Genomic DNA, 7,859 nt, shown 5'->3' on the forward strand with positions numbered 1-7,859 from the left:
TTGCTTTCCATTTCTTTTCTGCTCTGACTGGAAACTCATGGAAGAAATCACACCTTCTTGAATTGATTATTAACAATCCAAATAAATCTAACCTTCAAGCAAATCAGTTCAAGGTAAAATATATCTATAGTTAATTATGAATGATGAATTATTCTTCCCGTGCATTTTATAATCACAGTGTATGTTAACCAGGGGAGGTCATGCGGTCCCCTCACATGACGTGGAGTGACCTGCTGACTTTAATGGTATCTAATGGTATCCGATTCACACAATTAGCTGGTGGTAAAACTGTACATGCCAAAAAAAACAACGGATGTATTCATTATTGCTTGGAAAATGTACGGTGTGAAAATGTGTAAAATGTGGTATTATCAGGAAAAAGCCATAACTGCAATTATAAAACACCCCAGATACCTTCTGGGAAACTACCTTATATAATCACATTGGTGATATTCTTATTTTTATCTTTTTGTTATGAAGATGTTTAAGAAATGTAAACTCATTGACCTAAGTATATTGTAAAATATATGGCCTAAGGACCTAGAACACAAGTAGTATGTGTCACGGACTTGAGTTTTATAAGTGAGGCACATAAATCCATTGCATTAGGGGGGTCCATGTCTAATGTAACCTGTGGAACCAATGTAACATATGCAACCTAAGCTTTATGTAATGTGTGGAATCTGAGATGCCACAGATGGGACCGAAATCCACTGTATCATGAGGGGTCCAGGTCTATTGTGTTATATGGGACATGCCTAAATTCTTATTAGAAACCAAAGGTTTAGGCTATGGGATAGGGCTAATGTGGAATATAGGGCCTATGGTCAATGTACAATGGGGGACCTATGGTAAGTGTGGGCTATTGGGCCCATGGTCAACATAGAACAAGGAATCTATGGTCAATGAAGAATATGGGACCTATGGTTATTGTACAATATGGGACCTACGGTTAATATAGTACCTATAGTAGTCATTTATAGTACCTATAGTAGTCATTTTAGAATATAGGGCCTATGGTCAATAAAGGATACGGGGAATTCTTTCAATTATATACCAAGTATCTTGGGCCCTATGCAATTAAGGAAGCAATTAAATCATATATACAGATGGGGCTAATGTGGACCTGACCTCCCCTACTATGCATGCTAATTTCCTGGCTGTCACGCAGTTCTAATGTTGTTTCTTTCTGAAGAAATAACAGCAACAACTGTAAACTTTCTAACCTCCATTCTCTTGGTAAAACCAGGCAAGTAGCATTTTTAATAGGTAGATATCAATGCCAGGCTCCTTATTCATTTAACTACATGTTTTGTTATGTTTTTTCAATCTGCCCTTCCTTATCATATACTAAACATGTGTTTTTCACCCATGGTAATAGTGGTAATGTGAAGCAGCTACATTCACCATTTCAAAACTTTGTTTTTGTGTGTTCTCAGTCTTTTATATATACACATTTGCTGTTTTTCTCTGTAATCTTGTTTTGCAGTTCTAGTTACTGAATAACTGTTCTCATTTTGCAGTAAACTCTCACTCATTCTTTCAGAGAATAATCTATGAATCCGCTAAAACTGAGTTACATTTTGTTTTGACCTTTAGTGTACATTAACCTAATGGCCAGGAGTCCAGCTCTACCCACAAAACAGCCAACAATTTGTATTTGCTGCATTCTGTTTCTAAGGAATATATATCAAGCCATACATTTTTTAATACTTGATTCGAACTAATAAAAGGATGGCATATGGAAATTGGAATCAATTAGTTCCTGTGGATGATCCTGTTCTACTATTGGCTGCTAGTCCTATTAAAGCCTCTCATGTTCAAGGTACAGGTTGTTGGACCTTCGGTTTGTTACCTCCTACTTGGCCAGTGATATTCTGCCTGTTTGACTTCTTGAATAGTGACCGTGATCTCATTCTATGTTGGTCTGAACATGACCTGTTTGCTGTCTGTCCCAACTTTGGAGGACCTGGCTGTTCCTGCACCAAAACCATATATTCCCTGCTCCATTGTATGGAGAACCTCGGGGCCGCGACCTGGTGATCTCCAAACAGCAAAGCAGTCCGTGGCCACCATACCAGGTGAAGACCAGGAGACATTAAGGGCTCTATTTAAAAAAGAGGGAATCAGACATTCTCTGTTGGGAATCAATTACTGACATTTAAACACATGGACCTGGAAGATTCCTATGAGTGAATGTCTGAGGGAATGTCAGAGCCCTTAGGCTCCTTGCCTTGGGTAACCCTGTGCCATCTGCCAGGGGATACAGCCCTAACACATGTCAGCCCCCCAAATCTCCCCCCGACATATTCCTAACTGTTAACAACACAGTTATTTGTCCCTCTTCTCTTGTTGTCTTGGTGCCACCTTTGACTCTGCCCTCTCATTTTCCCCCCATATTCAGAACATTTCCAGGTCCTGACACTGGCCTATCCATACAAGGCCTTTCCACCCACCTACCCCATACACATCATTCCCACCTACCTACCCCATACACAGCCTTCCCACCTACCCACCCCATACACAGCCTTCCCACCTACCTACCCCATACACAGCCTTCCCACCTACCCACCCCATACACAGCCTTCCCACCTACCTACCCCATACACAGCCTTTCCACCCACCTACCTGATACACATCCGCTCCTCTTCTGCTGCATCTTCATTGGCTTCCATTTTCACCTTAGAATTAAATATAAGCTCCTGTGCTTTGCCTTCAAATCCCCCACTTACCTTTCTGACTTGTAAGAAAAATACACCCCTAGCCGCTCTCTCCGTTCCTCCAATGACCTACTAATAGCCTCATCACACGCACGGCTCCAAGACTTTCTAGGGCTACCCCAACTCTTTGAAATGGTCATACTCGTCCTGTTCGGCTTGCTTCTACATTATGCTCATTTAAAAGAGCCCTCAAAACCCATTTTTTCCAACTTGCCTATTCATCTTCTTCTGTCGTTTGAAATCGTCACTACTTCCCACCACTACATATCTCCTATCCTATTGTGTGTAAATTCCCCCACCTCCTAGATTGTAAACTCTTAAGGGCAGTGTCCTCCCCTCCTCCTGTATCACTCCTGTAACCCCTATTTAATGTACGCTGCGTAATTTGTTAACGCTATATATATCCTGTTCTTTAATAATATTAATAATAATATTAATAATAATAATAATATTAATAACGATATTAAGCTATATTTGACCCTTTAAAGTCCCCCTTTAAATACAAGTACTTTCCTTTTTAATAATGATTCTATAGTCTCACTCAGCACTGAAAACCTGAGAGCAGTTGTAACCCTTTCATCCAAAATGATTGACTAACGTGAACTAATTATGGCATTGAAGTGAAAGACAGAAGCAAGTTCCCATAGGAAACTGGTCACGGCAGGCAACAGACAAAACAAAGCTTAAGGTTAAAATGCACAAAGCAATTTAATCCCTGTGAAGGACCTGGCGGTCCAACTCATGGTGGAGGTTTTGGGCCTGATTTATGAAAGACTACAGGAGAGGATACACTTTCATCAGTGAATATGGGTTATCCAGCAAACCTGTAATGGATTTCCTAAATAATTTGTTAGCAAATGTTTTTAATCCTGGAACAGATCAATTTCAGGTTTACCTTATCATCCAGGTTCTCTGATTCCCCATTCTATGTGATTATTGAGGTCAGGTGTGAAGGTTACACACTAGCAAAAATGATCCATGCATGGTGATGCAGAGCAGGGTCCATCAATTCCAATACTTCTTCATGCTTCCCCTATTTTTTATGGACCCTAGATTCGAGCAGATTTTTGCATTATACAGGCTCCAGTTTATATAAATCTGACTCGCTCATAGATTGCAACAGACAACACAATTTTCCTCCTCCACTTTTCATAGGGTATCCTAAAAGCACATAATATAAGAAAACATTCCTGCCAAGTCTTGTTTGTGTTTTATTTTGTTACATTATCCTTAAATGTCCTATACAAGCTTTTCCTGGAAAGCGTATATCAGTCAGTAAATCAAAGCTACCTACTGAAGGTATGGCTCATTATTTTTCTACAAAGGGTTGGGTTTAGTTTTATATTTTCACTGGCATCACAGGGATGACTTATTTTAATGCCAAGCCAATATGTCAGCAGAGTGATCTATCCAACTGCACATTTCCAAAGGTTACATAAGAGCTTAATTATACAATTGGTAATATTATTAAATCAGTTCTTTATGGTCCTAAGTGTCATTATATCATTGGTTTGGGATCCTAAGGGTTTGCATATCAATGTTCTGAGACCTCCAGTGTCAATGTGTCATTGTTTTAAGATTTTGCATGTTACTGTGTTATGGTTCTAGGACCTATAAATGTCAGTATGTTGTTTTTAGACTCTAATGGTCAGTGTACCATTGTTATTGGACATTGAAGATCCATCACGTGAGATTCCTGAGTATTAACTTGTCATTTTCAGTATACCTTATTCAGCTTTACATTTGAAGATTTTTGTATAATCCATAAACCCAAACTGAGGTGAGCAAACTTTTTAGCTCAGAGGCCACAATGAGTTTCAAAATTTGACAGATGGGTCGGGACTGAATCAGATAGATGGAGGGTGTTTGAATGAACTGATATAAATTACTTATAAAAGCCATAACCCACAAGTAAAAGAAAACTTACATTCCAATTACATTCAGTTTTAATAGAAACATTGTTGTTGGTCACCCCTTTTTGCCAGTGGACAATTTATAGCAGTATTTGATGGGCCGGATTTTAAAGTCCAGTGGGCCATAGTTTGCATCCCATGCCCTAATTGACAGTCATTTTTTCATAACATTAAGCCTTACACATTTTCCAACAGAATGTAAGCCCTTCTCCTTAGCACTGTGTCACAAGATGGCTACATTGGAGGACAGAATATTAATGTATTTTAAAGGTTTTATTTAGAAATCACAATCTAATGTCCCTACCATAGTCATATGTCATTACACAGTCTAAGGTCAATTTGGGGGAAGCCCCAGGGATTTCTAGGTCAGAATCTTAGAGACTCCTGGGTTATGTACGGCTCAACAACCACCCATGATCTCCATGGAGTGCATGGAGTGCATCTCTGCATGGAGTTTGCAGGTTCTCCCTGTGCCTGCGCTGGTTTCCTCCCACATTCCAAAAACATGCAGTTAGGTTTATTGGCTTCCCCCTAAATTAACCTTAGACTGTGATAATAACATATGACTATGGTAGGGACATTAGATTGTGAGCATCTTTGAGGGACAGCTAGTGACATGACTATGGACTTTGTATAGTGCTGCATAATGTCGTATAAATACTGGATAATAGTAATTAACTATACATACTGTGAAAGAAGACAACTTACAGAACAATAAGAATCCTTACTTTGCACACTGCATATAATTCACTCGAAAATAAACTCTATTTTCAATAAAAAAAATACACACAAATGTTTTTTAGTGCACACAAACACAACACAATCTTCAAATGTTTCATTAAATCTAAAAGATAACAAGGTTTGTATAAAATCAATATCCGATATGAAGACACCAATTTGTGTTTGTTCTGTTTTAGTTTTTTACTTTTCCTCTAGTTTGTATGTAAGTTTTTTTTATTGTTTTCTTCTCCTTGAATTGAGGATTTTGTTTGTTTTCCTATTGGTCATTATGTCTAGTTGTGTATTTTGTATTATACTTCAAAAACTTTTCAATAAAAGTTATTAAAAAAAATAAAATATTTAAAAAAAAAAATAAAAGATAAAAAGGTGTCAAGGTTAAAAACACCAAATAATATCCAGCTTCAAATTCATGCAGGTTTCTAAAACAGTGGAGTACCAAAAATTGTAAATAGGTGATGCATTAAAAACCTTTGCTGTTTAATAGTTGATAATTAAACCAACATGATTTTCCTAATTTTTTTCATCTAGTTTTGGGGTCAGTCGAGCTTCTTTGCCATGTGTAAAAGGCATAAGGTATGTTTTGTGCATGTATGTGCAGGGTAAGGTGCATACAATTTTGTAATTTATACATACATTGTTATTTTTATTATGAACTTTTGCCATTACACTGTTGAATACAAACAGAGACGGGTTCTCACTCTATAGACTTTATAGGCCAATACACTCCCAATGCCTTCTCTTTCACCTGTAAGTACAGATTAAGGTCCTGCCATCAGATTTTCTTTTATCCTGTTTGAGGAAGTAATTCTTGCAGCTGTAAAGCCACCCAATCACTATTACCTATGACAGCAGACATTTACTGGGCCCTAGGCAGCTGTCTCAATAACTATGTTGGTTATCGGGGACTTTGGATTTGGGACCCTGTAGCACCAGTGCATTAATCTGAGACCCCCCAGATATTAGTATGCCAATGTTCTCCAACTTTATATGTCAGGTTATCATTGATTTGACACCCTGAGTATCAGTATATTATGGTTTTGTGATCCAAAATACCAATATGTATTTACACTGAGCCCCCAATGCCTTCTCTAGTCAGTACAGATTAGGGACATGTCATCAAATGCTTTACCTTTTTTCCTGGTTTGGGAAGTTATTCTTGCAGCTGTAAAGCCACCCAATCTCTATTACCTATATGGGAGCAAATGTTTATTGGGCAGCTGTCTAGGTCCCCACCAGGGTTATCCAACTCTAATTTTGGTACCCTTATGTGCCATCGCCAATGTTTCATTTCTCTGAGACCCCCCCAGTTGTTAGTATGTCATTGCTCAGGGGCCTCAAGTATTGGGATGTCAATGATTTGAGAGTCCCAAGTATCAGTAAGCCATGGTTTGTGATCCAAAATACCAATATGGTATTCTTTTGAGACCTCAAATGTCTTCTCTTTCTTCAGTCAGTACAGATTAGAGACATGTCATCAGATGCTTTTTTTTCTGGTTGGAGAAGTTATTCTTGCAGCTGTAAAGCCACCCAATCACTAATAACTTTATATCAGCAGATGTTTACTGGGTCCTAGCCAGCTGTCTAAGTCACCATGTGGGCTAAGGGATACTCAAGTGCCAACACCAATGTGTCATTATTCTGAGACCTCCCAGTTGTCAGTATGTTATTGTTCTGGCACCTCAAGCATCAGCATGTCACTGATTTGAGACCCCCAAGTATCAGTAAACCATGGTTTGTGATCCACATTACCAATATGTCGTTACTCTGTCATTGTCCTTGGACCCCATGTGCCATTTTTTATTGTTCTGGGACAATATAGGCAGAAGGTGGCTGCATCGGCAGAAACACTAAGCCGTAAAAACATTGTGGGAATTTAATATTATTTTTAAACATGATATATATATAGCGCCAACATATTATGGAGTGCTGTACAATAATTAGGGGTTGCAAATGACAGATGAATAGGTGCAGTGACACAGGAGGAAGAGAGGACCCTGCCCCAAAGAGGTAGGGGAAGTAACACACAATAGGAGGGTGGATATGTAATTTATTAGAGATTGCACATGGTCTGTTGTTTTAAATTATACAGACCCTGTCTGGTAAACTGGCAGTAAGTTGGAAGGAACAGCATGGCACAGGCAGGAAGCATACAGCAAATACTCCATAAACAATATATATATACTATAAATACTGATTAGTCCACATACTATTGACCTAGTGAGTTAAATGTGTGCAGAGCCATTCCATAGGCTTTTCATTTGCAGAACTGCTCCATATCCTCACCATTAAACTACCTATATACTGCTACAGAAGCTTTCTATATCAGTGTTTCTTAACCTTCTTAACATGGGGAGAACCCTTGGAATAACTTTCAGGTCTTCTGGGACCCCCTTCTATAAATATCATAGCCACAGATCACAGTATATTAGTGTGGTGATCAGTGGGAAGAATTCCTCTTACATTTATGGCCATTGGGAAGAATGTC

This window comes from Pyxicephalus adspersus, chromosome 4 (genome assembly GCF_032062135.1).
Source record: "Pyxicephalus adspersus chromosome 4, UCB_Pads_2.0, whole genome shotgun sequence".
NCBI lineage: Eukaryota > Metazoa > Chordata > Amphibia > Anura > Pyxicephalidae > Pyxicephalus > Pyxicephalus adspersus.